The 24,374-nt window shown below is 38.4% G+C and overlaps 1 pseudogene; it reads left to right on the forward strand.

Moving 5' to 3' along the window:
- The first annotated feature begins 18,502 nt into the window (after positions 1-18,502).
- On the forward strand, positions 18,503-23,779 carry LOC102990383 (la-related protein 1B-like; annotated as a pseudogene).
- The last annotated feature ends 595 nt before the right edge of the window (positions 23,780-24,374 follow it).

Raw genomic sequence — 24,374 nt, forward strand, 5'->3', positions numbered from 1 at the left:
ATTATGTGCTCATTGTATCATTATACTGAATCTAATACAGTATTGGCTCTTATATTGTCAATAATAGTTTTCAGGTACCATCTGGATGCTTTTAAATGTATTAATGCTTAGACTTTAAAAAATTAAGAAGAGCTTCTGTTCAATAAATTGTTATCACTATCATTCCAAAGCATTTATTAAGCATTTCATTCCATGTGGTACTATTCTAGCTGGTATATAAACAAAAGAAGGCAATACCTTTTGCCTAGAGGTTGAATAGTAAACATAGGAATTGTACTTGATTTAGTTAATATAAATAGTCATAATTTTCACTGATAAAGAGTGAGACCAGGCTCAGCCTGGGCTCAAAGGGATGGCTGCATCTTAGAAAGGCCTTTATTCAATTTCCTGAGTACTTACTATACTCAAGATCTTTGTGGGCTAACAGAGAATGATATGATAGAATCTCTGCCTTCTAGGGGTAAACAATCATATAGGGAAACCCAAGAACTAGTTTTCCCTCCTTCTGAAGGTCATTTCACATCGCTTCAGAAATCGTACTTTAGCCTTGCTCTGTGGACATCCCACCCTGAACCACTGCTTACCTGCTGTTCTTAGGGCCCAGGATACACAGGCTGCAGCTCCCTGTGGGCTGATGGTACCCTGTCTACAGGGTCCTCCATGGAAGGCAGAGAGACACTGGACAGATGTTACCTCTTTTAAATCCATGTCCCTTGTCAAGCACATCATTCCACATAAAATCTGTATTAGGATGCAGTTAGACTTAGTTGGCTGTAACAGAAACAAACAAACAAAAAAACACAATGGCCTAAATAATATTTAAGTTTACTTCTTTCTCTGAGAATAAGCAGTGCAGAGATGACAGAATGGTTCAGGAATCCACGCTCTGTCTTCTTGTTTTGTCATCCTCAACATGAGACTTTGATCCCATGGTCTGAATTGGCTATTTCAGCTCTGCTCATCAAGTTTGCATTGGATGGCTGCTGTATGCAGAACAGACTGTAAGGGGTAAGAGAGTGAGTGAGGAACCCAGCTAAATGACCACTGTGGTCTACATGAGAAATGGAAGTGGCTTGGACTAAGATCGCAGGAGTGGAAAGAGAAAGAAATGGACAGATCTGAGATATTTGGAAGTAGAGTTAACAGGCCTTGTTGAGACATAAGATGTGTATGCAAGAGAGGAGGAGATTGTTGAGGGCTGTGTGAAGAGTGGAATTGATGATGATTCTCAGGCTTTGGCTTTAACTGCTGGGTGGATCCATTAAATGAGTTGCGGACAACTTCAGAAAAAATTTTAGGGGAATCAAGTTAATAAGAGTTCAATTTAGGCAGTTAAAGCTTGAGATTTCTATTAGACAATTATGAGACGACCTGTTTGCCTACTGAATTTTGACTACTATCCAGATTTCTCCTTCCTGTGTCCTGATGTCTACATGGATACCTGGTTCCCAAATGCTTCCATAATTAGAAAAAATTGTGTCGCTATCCATTCCTCAGTTTTGTTTCTGGGGTTTCCTGGCCATTTGTTTCAGACCAGTCTTTGTAGATCTCAGTTTCCCCAGCTTCATTCAGCCTGGTGCTGGTTTCCTGTCCCCAGAGTGAGTTCTGATCCTGTGTTTCTATAGTCACAGGGTAACTTGAGACCAAGACTACACAAATCAAGCTGCTGGGAATAGACAAATCATTTTTTGAAAAGAAACAATTTCTTTCCAATTCTTGCAAAATTTCATCGTCTATAATTTTCTTCTTTTGGTGTTGTTCATTTATTGGGATACGCAAAGAAATAAAATGCATTTTTAGAAAATGTCCAAACACTAAATAAATATTAGTAAGTTGGATATTTACTACTGATATTTTCTTATTTTGAGAATAAATATCTATTGCAAATGAAGAAAAAGGCAAAAGAGAAGCTACTATGTTCTTCATGTAAAAAAAAAATAGCTTAAGTGTATCTCCATGGTACTAGAGCTGGTCCAAAAGTAGTTCCATTAGGTTGCTGAAAGCTGATCAACCTATAGAGGACGGTGAAACACTAACTAAACCGACAAACAATAGACTGGTCTCCTCAAGGGAAAATTTAATAAACTGCCATGTGAAATAAACCTGACTTAACAATGGGATCCTGATATCTGTACAGCAGGTTCCCTCTAAAACCAGTTTACATGTTAATAATTTGCTTGACAGATACAGAATAGGACATAGAGTGTTAGATGCTCTCAAAAGATATCTCCATTAAGTCATCTAAGTCTGGGAAATTAGCTTTCTTTATTCTGGGGATACTTTTATCCAGATTAGAGCTCTTGGTCTTCTAGAATCAAAGCAGCCTCCTCTTGGAGAGTATTGGAAAACAGTGACAAATTCCACAGGTACCATTTCAACGTGCCAGGCAAGCTACAGTGCAGTTGGAGAGAAGGAACAGTTTCATTTTACATTAGTGGCATTTGAACCATGTCTTCTTGACACAGGGATTGGTCATTTTCCAACTCTACCAACAACACATCTGTAAGTTGTCTCTTCAGCTATTGGTATTATGATTACATTCTGTTTTCACTTTCAGATGATGACTTTTTCCTTATTCTATACCCACATTCTGGATCTTCTAGTGCACTCCTTCATGTGCCAACAACATTCAAGTTTTAAGAATGACTTTAGGGACTTCCCTGGTGGCACAGTGGTTAAGAATCTGCCTGCCAATGCAGGGGACACGGGTTCGAGCCCTGGTCGAGGAAGATCCCACATGCACGGAGCAACTAAGCCCATGAGCCACAACTACTGAGCCTGCGCTCTAGAGCCCATGAGCCACAACTACGGAGCCCGCATGCCACAGCTACCGAAGCCCACATGTCTAGAGCCTGTGCACCGCAACAAAGAGTAACCCCCGCTCGCTGCAACTAGAAAAAGCCCGCGCGCAAGCAACGTAGATGCAACGTAGCCAAAAATTAATTAATTTTTTTAAAAAAAGAATGACTTTTAAAGCTGTGTGCCAGAATCATTACATTTACTAGGAATTCACAAGGCTCTTCTCAATGAAATTATTCAAACTAATTAATGATGTGCATGAGCCACAACTACGGAGCCCGCATGCCACAGCTACCGAAGCCCACATGTCTAGAGCCTGTGCACCGCAACAAAGAGTAACCCCCGCTCGCTGCAACTAGAAAAAGCCCGCGCGCAAGCAACGTAGATGCAACGTAGCCAAAAATTAATTAATTTTTTTAAAAAAAGAATGACTTTAAAGCTGTGTGCCAGAATCATTACATTTACTAGGAATTCACAAGGCTCTTCTCCATGAAATTATTCAAACTAATTAATGATGTGTGTGAATCTACTGAAATGTGATGACTTACATAATTTGGGAGGGAATAAATACCCCATGGGTGCCTTGAATTCCAATTAGTATATGGATATGTGTTCAAAATCAAAGAGGAAATAAATTTATACAGATCACACTTACTTATCCTATTTGTTTTTACCCACTTAGAAGAAGTTTATATTATTTTTGATCTTGCAACAAAGGCTGTGCTGCTAGAAATATAAAAGTGGAGAGCTGGAAAATTATGCCATAAATTTGATCAAATAACTTTTGTGCATGACTCGGCCCAGCCGCTCCGCGGCATGTGGGATCTTCCTGGACCGGGGCACGAACCTGTGTCCCCTGAATCGGCAGGCGGACTTTTAACCACTGCGCCACCAGGGAAGCCATAACTTAAACTTTTTAAAATTAAACAAGTATTGAACACATAAGTTATCTAGAATTTATAGAATTTAGAATTTATAGAATTTATAGAATTCAGAAGTAACTAGGGTAAAAAGTATAAGTTGATTTTTATGTTCTAGATTGCTATCGATATAAATCTGTATTTTAAACATGAATGAGCGTTGACTTTTCTAAAATACTATTTTCTCCTTTAATCTTTCAGTGCCGTAAATTACACAGAGTGATTACCCAATAGTGGACTGACCTTGTTTACCTAGAATAAACCTTACCTTGCTCATGTTGTATTATTCTTTAATATACTGCCATATTCAATTTGTTACTCTTATACGTGGGACTTTCACAGGTATGTTCAGGAATGATATTAGCCTAGAGTTTTCTTTTCTTTTTTAATACTATATCCTGCTTTTAATATTGTCTGCTTTTAATATTATAGTTATACTAATCTCCAAGAATGAGTTCAGAAACTTTGCATCTTTTCCAATGTTCTAGAAAATTCATACAACATAATAATTTCTGGTTAGAATTCTTCTGTGAAAGGACTTGGCCTGGTGCATTTTCATTGTTTGTTTCTTTATTAATAACTTTTCTATTATTGAGAAATTCAAACATATACAAAAATAGAGAGGATGACATAATGCAAATTGATGCTCCCATCACCCAGCTTCAACAATTGTCAACTGACGGTCAATTGTTAAATCTAGTACAGGCATCCCTCAGGGATACTGTAGGTTCCATTCCAGACCACTGCAATAAAGCAAAAACTGCAATAAAGCAAGTCACATGAATATTTTGGTTTTCCAATACATATAAAAGTTATGTTTACACTACACAGTAGTTTCTCAAGTATGCATTAGCATTATATCTAAAAAAAATGTATGTACTTTAATTAAAAAAACTTAATTGCTAAAAAATGCTAATTATCACTTGACAACACAGGGTTGTCTTGAACCTTTGATATGTCAAAGGTTTTGTGAAGTGCAATAAAGCAAAGGGCAAAAAAATGAGGTATGCTTGAATTTTAAATATTATTTCAAAGCAAATTCTAGATGCTACATGATTTCACGTGTAAATATTCCAATATGGATCGCTAAGAGATTAAAAACTCTTTATGAAAACATAGCACAGTACATTTATCAAACAAAATATATCAATTCCTTGAATATATTCCCTGAATATTCCAAGGAATATTATCCTTTGAATAACAATAATTCCTTGACTATTTGAATATATTCCTTAATATAATCAAATCAGTACTCAAATTTCGAATTGTCTCCTAAATGACATTTTACAATTTATCTGTTTGAATCACAAATAAGGTCCACATCTATACTAAAAAACTACAGTCATCAAAACAGCATAGTACTGGCACAAAAACAGAAATATAGATCAATGGAGCAGGATAGAAAGCCCAGAAATAAACCCATGCACCTACGGTCAATTAATCTATGACAAAGAAAGCAAGACTATACAATAGAAGAAAGACAGTCTCTTCAATAAATGGTGCTGGGAAAACTGGACAGTGACATGTAAAAGAATGAAATTAGAACATTCTCTAACACCATACACAAAAATAAACTCAAAATGGATTAAAGACCTAACTGTAAGACCTGATAATATAAAACCCTTAGAGGAAAACATAGGAAGAACACTCTTTGACATAAATCACAGCAATATCTTTTTCGATCTGTCTCCTAGAGTAATGGAAATAAAAACAAAAATAAGCAAATGGGACCTAATTAAACTCAAAAGCTTTTGCACAGCAAAGGAAAGCAAAAACAAAATGAGAAGACAACCCACAGAAAAGGAGAAAATATATGCAAATGAGGTGACCGACAAGGGATTAATCTCCAAAATCTACAAACAGCTCATGCAGCTCAATATCAAAAAAACAAACAACCCCATCAAAAAAATGGGCAGAAGACCTAAATAGACGTTTCTCCAAAAAAGACATAAGATGGCCAAAAGGCACATGAAAAGATGCTCAACATTGCTAATTATTAGAGAAATGCAAATCAAAACTACAATGAGATATTACCTCACACTAGTCAGAATGGCCATCAAGAAAAAGTCTACAAACAATAAATGTGGGAGAGGGTGTGGAGAAAAGGGAACCCTCCTACACTGTTAATGGGAATGTAAATTGGTACAGCCACTGTGGAGAACAGTATGAATGTTCCTTAAAAAACTAAAAATAAAGCTACCATGTGATCCAGCAATCCCACTCCTGGGCACATATCAAGAGAAAACCATTGTTCAAAAGGATACACGTACCCCTATGTTCACTGCAGCGCTGTTTACAATAGTCAAGACGTGGAAGCAACCTAAATGTCCACTGACAGATGAATGGGTAAAGAAGATGTGGTATATATATACAATGGAATATTACTCAGCCATTAAAAGGAATGAAATAATTTGCAGCAACATTGATGGACCTGGAGATTATCATATTAAGTCAGTCAGTCAGAGAAAGATATGTATCATATGATATCACATATATGAGGAATCTAAAGAAATGGTACAAGTGAACATATTTACAGAACAGAAGCAGACTCACAGACTTAGAAAACAAATTTATGGTTACTAAAGGGGAAAGGAGGTGAGGAGGGATAAATTGGGAGTTTGGGATTGACATATACACACTGCTATATTTAAAATAGATAACCAACAAGGACCTACTGTATAGCACAGGGAACTCTGCTCAATATTCTGTAATAACCTAAATGAGAAAAGAATTTGAAAAAGAATACATGTATATATATAACTGAATCACTTTGCTATATACCTGAAACTAACACAACATTGTTAATCAACTATACTCCAATATAAAATTAAAAATTAAAAAAAACAAATAAGGTCCATGTATAGCAATTGTCTGATATGTATTTTTTAAAATTTATTTTATTATTTTTATTTGTGGCTGTGTTGTGTTTTCAGTGATGCATGCGGGCTTTCTCTAGTTGCGGTGAGTGGGGGCTACTGTTTGCTGAGGCGTGCAGGCTTCTCACTGTGGTGGTTCTCTTGTTGTGGAGCATGGGCTCTAGGTGCGCGGGCTCAGTAGTTGTGGCACAGGGGTTTAGTTGCTCCGCGGCATGTGGGATCTTCCCGGACCAGGGCTCAAACCTGTGTCCCCTGCATTGGCAGGTGGATTTTTAACCACTGCACTACCAGGGAAACCCTGTCTGATATATTTTTAAAGTCTGTTTTAATCTTGTTTTTCCTTTATAGCTTTTATTCTTTTCAACTTACTTGTTGAGGAAATTAGGTTGCCATACAGTTTCCTGTGGTCTGAATTAGTTTTATCCAATAGAAATGAGAGCCACATGTGTAACTTTAAATTTTCCAGTAGCCACAATAAGAAATGTAAAAAGGGACAGGTAAAATATATTTAAATAATATATTTTATTTAATCTAGTATGTCCAAAATATTATCATTTCAACATGTAATCAATATAAAAATTATTGAGATATTTTACATTCTTTTTTGGGACACAAATCCAGTGTTGTATTTTACATTTATGTCACTTCTTAATTTGGACTCAATTGCTCAAAGTGTCACATGTGACTCGTACTGGACACCACAGGTCTGGCTTTTGCTGAATGCATCCCTGTGATGTAGGTTCCCGTCTTCCTCTAGACTCTGTATTTCCTGTCAATTGGTAGTTCCCTTAAATCTAGATGCTTGATCCTTAAATGTTTTACTTAGTCTCTTGGCAAGACTACGTCATAGGTGGTACGTTCTTCCATCAGGAGGCACATATGTCTTGTGTTCACTCCTTTTGTGATGTTGACAGCCATGGAAGCTTAATGTTTACATCTATGAATTCATTTGAGGGTCATTCATTCTATTAACTCATTCGATCACTCTTTTTCAGCTCTTAGCAGAAATATGTCTATAGAGGGAGACTGCCCATCATAAACTATTTGGGTACCTGGATATATAGTTCATACAAGAAAAGCAGAATAAATGCTTGATTCTGCCTTTTTTATTAACTAGTTTTCAAAATAATGAGTTGATTTTCTAGTATTCTCCAACTTAGACCAATACGTTTTATTATTATTATCTCTTCTAGTTATCCCATTGCTGTATATAAAAAAAAAATCACTCGAGCTTTAAAAAAATGTTTTTTCTCTCAGTTTCTGTGGGTCAGGAATTCAGGAAGGACTTAGCTGTGTGCTCTCGGCTTAGGGTCTCAGATAGAGGCTGGAGCTGGATCAGTGGAGGGCTGGCACAGCTGAGGATGGCTGGGCTGTCTCCCTTTTCTGTATCTCAGGGCCTTTTCATGTGGTCCCTCTATATGCACTAGGTTGGAAAACTCTCAATGTGTCAACCTTAAGGCAACCAGACTGCCTACATGGTGGCTGAAGGCTTCCAGAGAGAGTATTTTAGTGAGTGAGATGAAAAGCTGCATTGCCTTTTAAGACCTAGCTTTGGCAGTCACACACCTTCACTTCCACAGTCCTCTCCCTCATGAGAGTGATGATTAGCCTTCTGGTCATGACTTATTTATGTATTGCATAATGATATTACCACAAGTGAGCAGCTGAAAACAACACGTGTCTATTAGCTCACAGTTTTTGTGGGTTAGAAGTCTGGACATGGCTTAGCCAGGTCCTCAGCTTCGTGGTCTCATGATACTGTAATCAAGGAACTGGTCAGGGTTTCAGTCTCACAGGAGTCTCGAGTGAGGAAGGATCCATTTTCAAGCTCATGTAGCTGTTGGCAGCTGTCCATTTTCCTGGACTGGCTGTTGAACTGAGGATTTCAGTTCTTTTTTTTTTTTTCCCCAGTTAGGACAATTTTTAAAATCAAAATTATTTATTCACATAGAGAAATTCTTTACACAAATTTTTTTGCATGTGAGTTATTCAATGAGCATCTTTCTTCCACATAGATTCCGCAAAATCAGTTGTTAAGTAAACAACTGGTGAAATTAGGTCAAACAACAGAAATTTAACAAGTTATTTTACAATTATAGGGTATACTTGTTATACAAATCATACAATTCTTTTGGGGAAACCAATTTGTTTTGAGAACCGAATTAGCTCCTTAAGCTGCAGCTAGAGAAAGCCTGTGCAAAGCAACAAAGACCCAACACAGCCAAAAATAAAGATAAAATAAATTTAAAAAAAAAAATGGGTTGCAATTTTATGGAATGAAATCAGGCACATGTAATCAGGCCCATCTTTGTTACCTTTGCCATGTTCTATTAGGTGGAAGCAAGCCCAGTTCCCACCCATATTCAAGAGGTGGGCATATATACACTACCAAACGTAGGTGGATAGCTAGTGGGAAGCAGCCGCATGGCACAGGGAGATCAGCTCGGTGCTTTGTGACCACCTAGAGGGGTGGGATAGGGAGGGTGGGAGGGAGACGAAAGAGGGAGGAGATATGGGAACATATGTATATGTATAACTGATTCACTTTGTTGTAAAGCAGAAACTAACACACCATTGTAAAGCAATTATACTCCAATAAAGATGTTAAAAAAAAAAAGAAAAAGATGGGGATCACACAGGGCATTTTGGCTTTCTTTCAATTCGCCACGATCTGTCCTGTCTCAGGGCATTTGCATAAATTATTCCTCTTCCCCAGATGCCATTTTCTTCTTCCCAAGTTTACCTAGTTAATTCCTACTCCTCCTGCAGATTTCAACTCTATCCTAGTTGCTCTGTTTCTTGCGAGGGATTTGTGGAGATTTAAAACTATGCTGCCGGGCTTCCCTGGTGGCACAGTGGTTGAGAGTCCGCCTGCCGATGCAGGGGATACAGGTTCGTGCCCCGGTCCAGGAAGATCCCACATGCCTTGGAGCGGCTGGGCCCGTGAGCCATGGCCGCTGAGCCTGCGCGTCCGGAGCCTGTGCTCCGCAACTGGAGAGGCCACAACAGTGAGAGGCCCGCGTACCGCAAAAAAACAAAAACAAAACAAAAACAACTATGCTGCCACTGTCATCTTTCCCCAGAGCATTTCTTTTTGCATAAAATTTTTAGATACCTTCTAACTTTGTTTTTTTCATCTATGTAGTTTCTCTGTCTCCCTTTAAAAGTTTTGTTGTGTATATTTTCCAATAAGATCATTCACTTCATAGAGATATTGGTCTTCAATAACCTCCAAAAGTTAAAACAAATCTCCTCCATCTCTACAGCTGTCTCCTTTCCTTACGTGGTTTATATGGTGTTTCTCTCCTGTCATCATCACACTTGCCAAAGATCTATTTCATTGTTCTTTCAAGGAAATAACTTGTAATCTTACTGAACAAGTTGTACTGTCTATTTAATAAGTTTTATATTATTTCTTTATTAATTGCTTTTATTTTCTTTGAGTTATTCTGTTTTTCTTTTTCTAGTGTCTTGAGTTAATTTAGTTTTAATTGTTCTTGATTTTTAATATATTATTTAAGTTGATACATTATCCCCTGAGTATTACTTTGGGTAAATTACTTAAGTTTTAGATAATTTTTTTCTCATTTTTAGTTTATTTAGAAGCAGTTTCTAATTTTAGTTTTAATTTCCTCTTTAAGAGTTTTTCAGAAACATTGTAAGCATTTTTGTCATCTTTTTAATTTCTAACTTTTTTTTTTTTTTTTTTTTCGGTACGCGGGCCTCTCACTGTTGTGGCCTCTCCCGTTGCGGAGCACAGGCTCCGGACGCGCAGGCTCAGCGGCCATGGCTCACGGGCCCAGCTGCTCCGCGGCATGTGGGATCCTCCCGGACCGGGGCACGAACCCGTGTCCCCTGCATCGGCAGGTGGACTCTCAACCACTGCGCCACCAGGGAAGCCCTCTAACTTTTTTCATTGATATCAGAGAATCAAGATTATGATTTCTGCTTTCAAGAATTTCTTAGAATTTGAGATATTTCTCTTTGACTGGGTTTATGTTCAATTTTTGTAGCTATTTCATTGGTGTTTGAAAACAATGTGCATGCTTTTTTTTTGAGGGGAGTTAAAATATATTTTTGATCAAGTTTGTTAATTATATTTTTCAAATTCTTTTCATTCTTTCTTAAGTTCTGTTTACTTGATCTATCAATTTCTGATATATATGAGTTTCCCAGTGTGTTTGGGCATTTGTCAAATTCTTTTTGTATTAATATTTTTATTTTATACTTTCCAAGTTATGTCAGGTAAAAGTTTTGACTGTTCTGTTTTTGTAGCTTGTTCTTTTCATCAATATAAAATATTCCTCTTTTTCCAAATTCAAAATTTTTCATCTTGAAATTTACTGCAGGTGAAATTAACATCACCATACTTGCTTCCTTCTTACTAGCATTTACCCTGGATATCTTTTTTTGAAAACTTTATTTCAATTGTTTGGGGTCATTCTGTTTTAGATATGGCTCTTATGAAAAGCATATGACTGGATTTTTTAAAAAATAGTTTTTTTCTGTTTGTTGATAAAGGAAGTTAATTCATTCATATTATTGGATCCTGTCCTGACATTTTTTTTTAATGTTTCCCATTCACTATTCTTTCTTGTGGATTTTTCTCTCCCCTCTGAAGATCAAGAGAAAATCCTAAAAGTTTCCAGAGGAAAAAAGAGAGGTTACTGACAAAAAAATATGAGGCAGAATATCAATGAATTTTCCATCATCAATACAAGATACTGAAAGACAACAGTGTCCCTAGTTCTGAGGAGAAATTATTTTTACACCAAAACTCTATAGTCAGCCAAATGTGACCACATTCAAATGTGAGAGAAAACAAAAAAGACATTTTGGAACATGTCATGAATTCTGCAGGACTTGGGAAATGCCACTGCTTCCCACTGCTCAGTATGGAGTAGGGAAAACTACCCTGAAACGGAGGGTCACCTCTGGTCCAGCTCTATTTACTGTGGTCTTTTTTATTCTTGCCCAATTGTGTTCCTTGTATTTGTGGCTCCTGAGCTTGGGGCAGGGGTCAGCAAACTATAGCCCTCAGGCCAAACTCACCCTGCCATCTGTTCTTATCAATAAAGTTTGATAGCAACACAGCCATGTTCACTTATTCACATATCCATGGCTGCTTTCACCCTGCAGTGGCAGAGTTGAGAAATTGTTACAGAGACTGCATGACTCACAAAACGTAAAATCAGGGCTGGGACTAAGGTGTGGAAAGAGAGGTGCTTTGGGTGCAATATTAAGGAGGTGCTCCTTTTTAAGGCTGACCTTGCACTTGCTTGACCCTGAGAATGAGCGTCTTAAATTTTGCTTACTTACCGCTTCTCCAGCCTCACTCTATTCCCCACCCTGCCTAAAACATTTACTATGTGGCCCTTAACTGCACTTATTCCCCTGGCTTAGAGTATCTCTAAAATTGTTTGTATATCTGGAATAATCTTCTCTTGTGCATGATATGGACCATGCTTTTCTACCTTGTACTCTCTGTCAATTTGATCATACATGCTTTTTATTTTGTGATTCATTATTTTTTTTAATATATTTTTTCTAGGTAATTGGGTAGTAATAGGAGGGGCGTAGATCTATTTTACAGAGAACCCTAATGGCAATTCAGTTGAAACTACAGCATTTTAATATAAACTGCTATTCTTCTCTTGTTCCATTTTTAAAAGTTTTCATATAGAATCTATTATTGGGAGGTTTATCTTTTCAGGTTAAAGCTGACAGCACTGCAGAGGACATGGCATGGAGTTATCTATCCTTTCCCAATTACCTTTTGGTCTGGTTCCTAAAAGGTTCATAAATATGTCACTGGAAATTTTATTCATATTGATTTTTTCCTCCTCTGAGTCCTTTTACATTTATTATATGAGGCATAAAATTAATATCTTTCTTTACCTCTTACTGCCTGCCTTGCACAGTAAAACACCATTACTGACTTAGTTATTCAGCCTCTACTTTGTGCCAACTGCTGTGCTAGGTGCTGGGGCTACAATGGTGATGGAAAAACGGATGCTGTTTCTGATTTCATGGAGTTTACAGTTTGGTTGGGGAGACAGAGACTGATCAAATATTGAATTGAATATTGAACCAGCATAAATGGTGTGAAAGAAAAAAGACAAGAGGCCATAATAATGTCTAAAACATGGTTCTGACCCAGGCTGGTAGTTCTGAGCATGCTTCCCTGAGAAAGTGGTATTTGAATTGAAATCTGCAGGAGGAGTAGGAATTAACTAGGTCAAGTTGGGGAGAAAGAACACTATGTAAATTCCTTGAGGCAGGACTGAGGATGGTACATTCTGGGAACTGGAAGAAGGCCAAAGCGACCAGAGGTCTGACAGTCATACCTATGAGGAAGAATAATGAAAAATGAGAGTGGAAGTGAGGGGCAGGGGTCACATTATATATGTGAGAATTTTGGTCTTTATCTTTAGAGCAACTGGAATCTTTTAAGCAACTGGAATCTTTTAAATATGACATGATCATATTTAGGTTAAATTAAACAATCATTTTGCCAACAGAATAGAAAATTGGATGGAGGATATGAGGTGACCAGTTAAGAGGCTGTTATAGTGGTCCAGGTGAGAGTTGGGGGTAGACTGGACTATGGTGGTAAGAGAGATTAAAGGAATTTGATTGATTCAAGGGATATTCAGGGGATTTCCCTGGCAGTCCAGTGGTTAGGACTCTGCACTTCCATTGTAGGGGGCACGAGTTTGATTCTTGGTTGGGGAACTAAGATCTTGCAAGCTGCACAGACAACAACAAAAAAAAGGGATATTCAGAAGGTAACATGAACAACTCTTTGTGATAATTTGAATATAGGGGATGACTAAGTGGTGGGGGGCAAGGACAATTCCCAAATCTCTGGCTTGCTCAGTTGAATGGATTTTGGTGACATTTACTAAAATAAAAAACACGATCATAGATGAACTAAGTTGTGGGGATATATCATGTGTTCAATTTGGAACTCTCTGGGCTTCCTGGATCTGGGTGTCTATTTCCTTCCCCAGTTAAGGAAGTTTTCAGTTGTTATTTCTTCGTAATGTTTTCCTCCCCCTTCTCTCTCTTTTTTCCTTCTGGGACTCCTGTAATGTGAATTTTAGTCCACTTGTTGTTGTTCCATAAGTCCCTTAAGCTATTTTCACTTTGCTTCATTCTTTTTTCTTTCTGCTGCTCTAACTGGGTGAGGTCCTCTGCCCTGTCTTCGGGTTCACTGACCCTTTCTTCACTTCATCTAGTCTGCTGTTGAATGCCTCTAGTATTTTTTTGAATTCAGCTATTGTGTTTCTTTAGCTCTGTGACCTCTGTTTGATATTTTATTTTCTATCTGTCTGTTGAAGTTCTTACTGTGTTCATCCATTCTTCTCATGAGTTCAGCAAGCTTCTTTAGGATCATTACTTAAACTCTTTATCAGGCAAATTATTTATCTTCATTTCATTAAGGTCTATTTTCTGAGGTTTTATCTTGTTCTTTCATTTGGAACATTTTCCTCTGTTTCTTCATTTTGCATGACCCTCTGTGTTGGTTTCTATGCATTAGGTGGAGCAGCCATCTCTCCCAGTCTTGAAGAGTTGGCCTTGTGTAGGAGATGAACCTTATCATTCAATCCTGCCCTAGTTCTTGGTTGTCTTTCAAACTTTTGTGATTGTTTAAGCAGCCTATTTTATTTTCAATAACTCTTAGTAGTTGAGGGTGGGCCAAGACCAGTCGGTGTCCCAAAGGGGATGATCTCAGTCAGTACCTAGATTCAGGTTATTGGAAGCCAGACACTCAAGCAGCTTTTATAGAATGCACATATATGTAGTCTTATGGGACTGTCAGCACAATCCCCACTGGTCATCAGAGCCAGGTGATCTGGAGGTGTCCCCTGGGCAGCAGTCACGAAAATTGGGGCTCTAGACAAGTGTATAAACTCCTTCTGGGAGATACTGGTGAGCTGTAGTTAGACAGAGGGAGAGCACAAAGTTGATGTCCCCCAGCCTATGTTCCCTGAGGGCAGCTCTGTAGCCCCTAGATGTGTGCTAAACCTTAAGCCTGCCCCTAAGGCCAAAGCTCTAGAATGAGCAAAGAAAGCCCCACCCCCAGCCTCTATAGCCAGGTTGTCAAGGAGTGTCCCTGGGTGGCAGACACAAAACTGGGTCACCAGATGTAAAGACCAGGGCACCAGATGTTTGCAGAAGCTCCCCTCTGGGAGATACTAGGGCTGTGGAGTGTGGGAGAGGGAAAGCAGGAAGATGGCTCCCACTGGCTGAAGCGAAGCAGAGGGTGAGTGCAGAGACGGCACCTGCGAAAAAAAGAAAGGAAAAAGAAAAGAAGCAAAGAAAAGAAAAAATAGAAAAAAAAAAAAAAGAAAAGGAATTTAAAAAAAGAAGATGGTTCCTGCCAAGTTTAGCAAGGCAGAGGGAGAGCAGGAAGATGGCGCCCACAAGCTTCCATCCCCAGAGAGTATCGCAGCAGGCCCCTGTTCCTCAGACCAACACTTTAAAATTAGCAAATAAGCCTCTTTCACATAAAGTCTGGGCGCTTTTCACAGGGCTGCTTCTGCACTGGGCCCTGGGGTGGGTGAGTCTGTGTGGGAGCCCATTAGGAGCTGTATCGCAGTTCACCAGAGTCTCAAGGGTCTTGTGGGCATGAGCCCCACTGATCTTCAAAGCCAGATGTTTTGCGGCCTCGTATCTCAGGTGCTGGTCTTAAAAGTTAGGGTGCCTGATGCGGGGTTTAAACCCTTCACTTCTCAGGGAGAAGCTCTGTGTTTTGAGTTCCCTTCTGATTGTGGGTCACCATGCAGGGAGGTGGGGTTTACGGTGAGATTGTGTCTCAACCTCTCCTACCCACTTCGAAGTGATTTCCCTCATTTGCCCAATGTGAAGGAGTTGCTCTGCCAGTTCCCCCCACCCCACCTCCAGAGGAAACTGTTTCATATATAGCTGTAGATTCAGTGTGTCAATGGCAAGAGGTGAGTTCAGTGTCTTCTTACATCACCATCTTGAACCAGACTTCCATATGTTCAATTTGGGGTGTATGAGGGAGAAGTGCCTCTGAGACATGCCAACAAATATTTCAAATAGCTATCTTGGTCCCAAGCTTAAACGAAAGGTCCAAGATAGGTGCACATTTAAGATATATGGTATTTAAGCTGTGGGTGTGTTTGAAATTGCCTAAGGAGGTAGACTAGAGAGCCTACAACTGAACCTTGAGGAACTTATAGGCAGCGTAAGAGAGGATGAACCAAAAAAGAGGCTGAAGAAGTAGCAGCCACAAATGAAGGAGGAAAACCAGAAGAGCATGGTATCATGGAAGCCAAAGGATAAGAGCATTTAAAGAAGGGGTTGGTCATCAGTGTGGCTACTGAATGAAGATGAGGACCAAAATATAGACCGAATCTGGTGACAAGAAAATTATTAGTGTTAATGATCTTTATTAAAATAGTTTCATATTTTGGTAAGAGAAGAATCCAGATGGAAATATGTTGAGAAATTGGTGGGAAGTAAGGAAACGATGTCGGCAAATGTAAATGATCTCCTCGTTGAGTTTAGTGGTGAAGGGGTATCTCCAAAAAGGGAAGTGAATTTAAAATAGTTTTTTTCCTTTCTTCTCTTCTTTTTGCTTTTCTTTTCTTTTTCTTTTCCTGCTTTTATTTTTAGTGTGAGAAAATGGACAGAAGAGAGAGAAGGATGCAGAAGTTAAAGATTCTGGAGAGAATAGAAATAATAAAAAACATAAGTTCCCTAAAACAGATAGGAGAGTGTGGGATCCAGACCACGGTGAGCCTTGGAGGCCTTGAAATGTCTTTGACCTCTCTGTCTCATGTCTTCTCAATGCTTAGGACTGTTATGTCTTTGGTTTTTGTGGATAGTTTTTGGCTCAGTGAATAATAATGAAACAGAGCAGGACCATTTAGGTCATTTGCTCTTGACATCATTATTCTAACATTACATACACAGCCTTTTTCTTTTTAAAATACATTTGTGGCATGTGCTTTTTAGGGGATGAGGTCCTTCATGTCAAGGACTCTTTGCCAAGATTGTTTTACATCTCCCCTAGCTCCCTTTGTGGGCTTCAGTGTTTTGCCTAAAGCCTGGTTCAAATCACAGATAAGTGGGGAAGACGAGGTACAGGCAGTTCTCACTTTTCATCATTGGTGCTGGTTCCCCTGGCACTCCCCATATTTCATGTCACTCTGCTATCCTGCAGGCAGTGGTTTTTGCATAGGTCCAAATGGTGAAACCAACAGCATGTTAGCAGGTGGAATAATACACATGACAGTTAAGAGTTTATCTTATCTCAAGGTGATTAAAGACTTGGTTTTCAGATTACATTACATCTAAAGATGATCTAACCTGTAGCTGAAGGTTGGTATTCTCTCAGTTAGCAGCCAGCAAGAAATATAAAAGCCCATTCCACATTAACCAGATAAGCCATTCTAGAATTAAGTAGATAGAAATAAATGCAAAAATAAACAAATGGGACCTAATCAAACTTACAAGCTTTTGCATAGCAAAGGAAATCATAAAATAAACGAACAGACAACCTTCGGAATGGGAGGAAATATTTGCAAATGATGTGACAGACAAGAGCTTAATCTCCAAAATATACAAACAGCTCATACAACTCAACAACAAAAAAACAACCCAACCGAAAAATGGGCAGAAGACCTTAATAGACATTTCTCCAAAGAAGACATACCTGTGGCCAGTAGGCACATGAAAAGATGCTCAACATCACTAATTATTAGAGAAATGCAAATCATAACTACAATGAGGTACCGCCTCATGCCAGTCAGAATGGCCATCATTAAAAAGTCTACAAATAACAAATGCTGGAGAGGGTGTGGAGAAAAGGGAACCCTCCTACACTGTTGGTGGGAATGTAAGTTGGTGCAGCCACTATGGAAAACACTGTGGAGATTCCTCAGAAAACTAAAAATAGAATTACCGTAAGATCCAGCAATCCCACTCTTGGGCATATACCTGGACAAAACTCTAATTCAAAAAGATACATGCACCCCTATATTCAAAGTGGCACTATTCACAATAGCCAAAACATGGAGATAACCTAAATGTCCATTGATGGATGAATGGATACAGAAGATGTGGTACATATGTACAATGGAATACCACTCAGCCATAAAAAAGAATGAAATAATGCCATTTGCTGCAACATGGATGCAACTAGAGATTATCATACTAAGTAAAATAAGTCCGAAGGAGAAAGACAAATACCATATATCACTTATATGTGGAATCTAAAACATGGCACAAATGAACTTATCTACAAAACAGAAACAGACTCACAGACATAGAGAATAAGCTTGAGGTTGCCAAGGGGGAGGTTGCCAAGGGGGAGGAAAGGACTTGGAGTTTGGGATTAGCAGATGCAAACTATTACATATGGGGTGGATAAACAAGGTCCTACTGTATAGCACAGGGAACTATAATCAATATCCTGTGATAAACCATAATGGAAAAGAATATAAAAAAAAGAATGTCTATATGTGTATAACTGGTCACTTTGCTGTACAGCAGAGACTGGCACATCATTGTAAATCAACTATACTTCAATTAAAAAATAAAATAAATTAGAATTAAGTAAAAAAAAAACCTAGCACTTAAAAAAACAGATGTCACTCTTATATCTTCTTTTGCATATCACTAAGTGATATTATTCATCTAATCAAGGGTGAAAAACTAGGAAAAAGTGTGGGATAAAAGAAAAGATAAACTAACCCAGTAATACAATTACTTACACTTCTTACAATCATTTTTTACAAATAAGTCTTATTTCTTCAGCAGGCCTAGAAACATTTCTTCAGCAGGCCCAGAAATCAATAATCCAAATTAAAAGGGAGACTCAGTGTTCTTTAAGAAGAATAAAAATGGAATGACTTCCATGTAATAGTTAGCATGAGTAAGAAGCTGGAATCCATTCATAACATGGAGAAGAAGGGAGGTACTTCTTCTCTACAAGAAAAATTAAAGGCAATCAGAAATAATAGAAAAACAAAAACCTATAAAAGAAAGTCAGAGTTCAATATGCATTTTAAAATGTGTAAAGCTTTTCGAAAATTGGTGGAAAGGAAGAAGAAAGAAGAATCCATTTGACCTTGACTCCAGAACATTCTTCTTTGAGTGGCATACGGGTTATTACGACGGTACTATAAGGAAGAAAGGCACTCTTGGCTGTAACTGTGTTTCTTCTCTACAAAAGGTCATGGCTCCTGAAGGGCAGCTCATACCCGGAAATTCTGGTAACTACTCCTTCCCTTGTCACTTCTGACTAACAGATTGCCAACCATGGTGAATCACCATCCTTTATTGGTTTCCCTTAACCCTGCCCACATTTCTATAGAAGGTCCCTTCATTAAACTCTCTTCAATCACCTCTTTTGAGAGTATCTGCTAGTATCCTGACATCAAGAGAAAGAGAGTGTGGCAATACTTTGAATTCCATTTATGTTCCACCCAGGGATGATTGTAGGCCCATGACGTAAGTGTGAGATGAAAGGAGAGACATGAATCTCCCCTTCCCTCTGTCAGTTTCAGTCCCATGTCCGTAAGCCTCTCATACTGTGCTCATCTTGTGCCAAGTATGATTCTAGTGTTTGACTGTTCATTTGTTTGTTTGTTAGGTCCAAACGGCTCCTAAACACAAACATACCTTGGGCTTAAGCGAATCAACGGAAATCAGTTCCCATACCCACTGTTAACTCATGTAGAACGACTGTATGAGTTACTAAAAAGCTCCTGTCCTGCATCTCGGTGAAAAGATGAGGCTAGATCTGTTCCCACTCACCCCTCTGGGGACCTTCTGTGGGCAAGGCACAGCCTCCACCCCCATGTGCAGTGGCCCTTCCTGTCCGTATGTCAATGGAAAGACTGGTTATGTTGGACTTACTGAGAAACCTTTCAGTCTGGAGCTCTATATGCTGATAAAACAAAATACTAAATTCTAAATAGCCTCCAAACCATAGCATAACCTTCCAAATCAATCTGGCTTCCCATGTTGGGTCATGAGAAGGGACTTGTCAGATGTTCCCACGTGATACCAACACATCTCAACAAAAGCCCAAATCCAGGCACAAAGCCCACCGACTACGGGTTAAATTTTCTGTTTTACAGGAAAACACCTCTCCTGATGTTCAGGTCAGCTCAATTGTAAAGAGCACTGCCTCTCCTCCATCCCCCTTCAGGTCCACTTCCATTTTGGCTTCCTTTCCCTCACTTGCCCAGTGCCAAAGCCCTTCCATGTCTGCTTCACTCAGCTGCCCGGAGGCAACCACACTGTTTGTCCACACCCTGATTCCAAATGCTCAAGTAAACTGTGATTCAGTTGTGAAATAGACAACACAGACTTTGAATCTCCCCATTCTGGGTTCTTTTCTCCTTCCTCGGTGCCCGCTTCTTCCATCTCACGTTTCCAAGATCTTTTTGCTTGGAAGCAAAACCACTCACCCAAAAGGTTTTTTTTTTTTTTTCAATTATGTATATTTGATCTGAATCTCCGTTCTAATAATGACAAATCTTTGCATTAGCATAGGGCTTGCTTTGCAGTACTTTGATATGGTCATGATGCTATTGTAAGATTACCATTTTGAACCCTTGTCAATGTGGCCAGACTCCCCTGCTGGTTATTGATATAGCACGATCACCCTTCTCAACTTAGAGTAGTGAAAAGGCCCGTTTCTAGCCAGCACTAACCAGGTGCTTGTCATTAAGTACACTGATTGATCATTGTGTGGGGCACTTCATATGTGCTGTTCCATTTAATGTTCACAGACACTTTGGTGTGTTTATTATCCCCACTTTAAAATAAGAGACTAAGCCAGTTTCTTCTTCCTAATGCTACTAAGTGTCTATTTCTTTCCTTTTCTTTTGAATATAGGCTTTTTGTTTGTTTTTAGGACAAGGATTGTTCCAAAAAATAATAATAATAACAATGGCTATTTATTGAGCATTTACTATGTACAAGGCATTGTAACGAATGTTCTATAAAAATTGCCTAATTTACTTCTTTGAGGTGGGATTACCTTAGAAAAGAGAGACGAGATACTTTGTCCTGAATTACACATCTAGCAAGTGATAGAGTAGGGTTTGGACCTGGAACCATCTCACTCCAGCTCCTCAGTATCACAATCTCCCTAGTTTCTAGGTGGACCAATCAATACAGTGATGAATAATTTCACTGAAACATCAATAAAAATTAAAATGATGTTGTAAAAAACAAAACGTGTTATGAAAATCACTTCCTGTTGGCTAACTGCATAAAAGAACATATGTGGAACTGGAAAAGAAAAATTTAAAGTATTGCAAATAGTACCTAATAAGAAAATTGGAAACACAGCACTCATGATTTTATCTGAGTTGAAAGTACACACAAAAATTCAGCAGTGCCTTTGGTCTAGCTGTATTCCTTAACTGATGTGTCGCTTCCCTCAGGGAAATATTAACAAAGTCTCCTACACCATCTCCTTAAAAAGTGGCTTACCCGGTAGATTCTTGAAATTCTATGTAAGAGCACTGGAGGCTAATTAATTGGTTGCTTGCCTTATTTCACTCTTATTCTCCCTGCCAGATACAACTCTGATGTTTATAAATCTAACTTTATACAGTCTCCATCAAAGACAGACTGGCCTCATGCACTTGGAAAATAAGATGTCTTAAATTGAATGGGTCTCTCATGCTGAACATTTGATGCTATTCTTTCATTTTTTTCTTTCTCCAAAGTTTATTTTCTCTTCTTAAAAAAGTTCCTTAAATTTGCTATTTATTCTTTTTGCTTCTTCTCAAATCCTTGTTCACTTCCTCAAAAATAAAATTAGAGCCATTCCCCAAGGGTTCTTCCCTGGTTGTGTGTCTGTAATTCCATTTTAAATCAGCGGTCTCTTGCGTAAATTCCCAAATCCTGACTGACTCCCTAGGACAAGCTCTTTGCTCTCCCTTTTCTCTCTGCTCTACCATTCTTCTTATTTTTCATGTCATCAATTTTTTTCTGATATATGTTTACCTTTTTCAACCTTTTTGCTCCACTCTTATGGTCCTTTCATTGCTTCTGCCCTTTTGGTTGGCAGGACTGAGTAGCCCAACTACCATATGACCCAGCAATTCCACTCCTACGTATATATCTGAAAAAACCCAAGAACTGATTTAAAAAGATTACATGCACCCCAGTGTTCAGAGCAGCATCACTTACAATTGCCAAGACATGGAAGCAACCTAAGTGTCCATCAACGGATGAATGGATAAAGATGTGGTGTATATATATATATATATATATATATATATATATATATATACAATGGAATACTACTCAGCCATAAAAAAGAATCAAATTTTGCCATGTGCAGCAACATGGATGGACTTGGAGGGCATTGTACTAAGTGAGATAAGTCAGACAGAGAAAGACAAATACTGTATGATATCACTTATATGTAAAATCTAAAAAATACAACAAACTAGTGAATGAAACATAAAAGAAGCAGACTCACAGATACAGAGGACAAACTAGTAGTTACTAGTGGGAAGAAAAGGGGAGGAGCTATATAGGGGTGGGGGAGTGGGAGGTACAAACTATTGGGTATATAAGATAGGCTACAAGGATGTATTGTACAACATGGGGAATATAGCCAATATTTTGTAGTAACTATAAATGGAGTGTAGCCTTTAAAAGTTGTATAGGGACTTCCCTGGCAGTCCAATGGTTAAGACTTTGCCTTCCAATGCAGGGATTGTGGGTTCGATCCCTGGTCAGGGAGCTAAGATCCCACATGTCTCGTGGTCAAAAAAAAAAAAAACATAAATAAAGCAATAAGAAGCAATGAAAAAAAGAAACCAAAAAAAAAAAACCAAAACATAAAACAGAAGCAATACTGTAAAAAATTCAATAAAGACTTTTAAAAAAAAATTGTATAAAAATAAAGAAATAAAGAAGCTCTTAAAAAAAAGACTGAGTAGCCCATTTCTGCTTCTCGTTTTCTGTATGATCTGAATTAAACAAAGTATTGATTTTAAGCCCAATCCCCTTTTCCTCTCTCTCTTCTTCCCCCAGGGATGGAGGATTGGCTCCTGTTGGCTTATGAAACTTTTGTTTCTTTCTGCATGACTGTAGAACAGTGGTTATCAGATTGACCTGTGAAATTTTCCCAGATAAATATTTCTCACCTTCCTATTTCTTCTACCTTTATCCTGATATTCCGGGAGTGGGGTAGCATGGGAAATAGTGAGCAGACACACGTGTTTTGACAATGCTTTAAATGTGGTTTTCCTGCAGTGAACTACTCTTCAGCCATGCCACTGATTGAGATCCTCCACTCTAGAAGCTTCCATTTCCTGAGTCAGAAATAGACACATTTGTTTAAGGCGGTATCCTGTCAGTTGATGAATGGGCCATCGGTTTAGTAAGCAGTAAGTGGAGCGCTTCTGGAGGGAAGATGTTAGTGACATGGGAAGGATGAAAATCTTCTTTTTCATCTGTTATAATCACTTGCTTAATGCAAGGGTTAAGGTTGAGCAGATATTCATTTTATTCTAATTAAGAGTTTCACATGTTGAAAGGAACTTATTTCTTGATGGAAGACCTTAAAAAAATTGCTGTTTTGAGTTCATATCAGACCAAGTCTCTGGTTCATATATAGTGTCTGCCCCAAATTCTTCAAGAATTGGAAGTCTACTGAGTCCAAAGAAAAATACTGAAACAACTAATCTTCAAGCAATGTCTAGAGGTTATCTTCTAGTTTGGCTGACTTAGACTCAAAGCCTCAGATAGAAGTAAAAAGAGGGACACTGTGCATCTCCAGTGAAACTGAAGGAGTCAATGTCTGTGCCTGATGAGGCATTAAATCAACTGCATCCTCCTGAAGAACAAGACTTGATTTTTTTTTATTTGATGAAGAGATGCAACAAATAGGAGGATGAAAAAACACATTTACTGATTGGTCTGATAATGATTCAGACTGTGAAATTGATGACTAAGATTCAAACAAGATTTTGATTATAAATGAGATGCCACTTTACCTGAGAAAACATCCTGGATGAGATCAAACAGGCAACCACAAATCTAGGGCAAAAACTGCATCTGAACTTGCTTATCAATTGTGGTCTCTATTACAATGAACAGGATTTATACGTGGAAAGAGATAGAAACAAACATAAAGACAGTCATAAAGAAATTGACAAGATGATCTAAAGTTCATATGGAAATTCAAGGGACCCAGAATAGCCAAAATAATCTTGGAAAAGAAGAACAAATTTGAAGGATTACACTTCCAATTTGTAAAACTTACCACAAAGCTATAGTAATCAAGACAGTGTGGTATTGGCATAAGGATAGACATTTAGATCAATGGAATAAAATTGAGAGTCCAGAAATAAACGATGCAGTAAGCTGATTTTTGAAAAGGGTGTCAAGACCATTCAATGGGAAAGAAATAGTCTTTTCAACAAATGATGACAGGACATCCAGATGGCTGTGTGCGAAAGAATGAAATTGAACCATTACCTCATACCACATGCAAAAAATTAACTAAAAATGGATGGAACACTGTGATATTACGTTTTATAGTAAGAAATATATACTAGTCTTCACCCTGTTTCTGGTACAGAGCTCCTAAAACCCTTGGAATTTCCAAAGTGATGAGAACAGTAAAGGTATCTTTTGTTATGCTACTGAAGTGACTTTTTGACCTAAGGATGGGGCCTGTTTGCTAATCAACCATGTGATTAGAGAGGTGAAACTTTTAATCCCACACCCCTAACCTCTGGGAGGGGCGAGAACCTTTACG

Source organism: Physeter macrocephalus, chromosome 5, assembly GCF_002837175.3.
Source record: "Physeter macrocephalus isolate SW-GA chromosome 5, ASM283717v5, whole genome shotgun sequence".
Taxonomy (NCBI): domain Eukaryota; kingdom Metazoa; phylum Chordata; class Mammalia; order Artiodactyla; family Physeteridae; genus Physeter; species Physeter macrocephalus.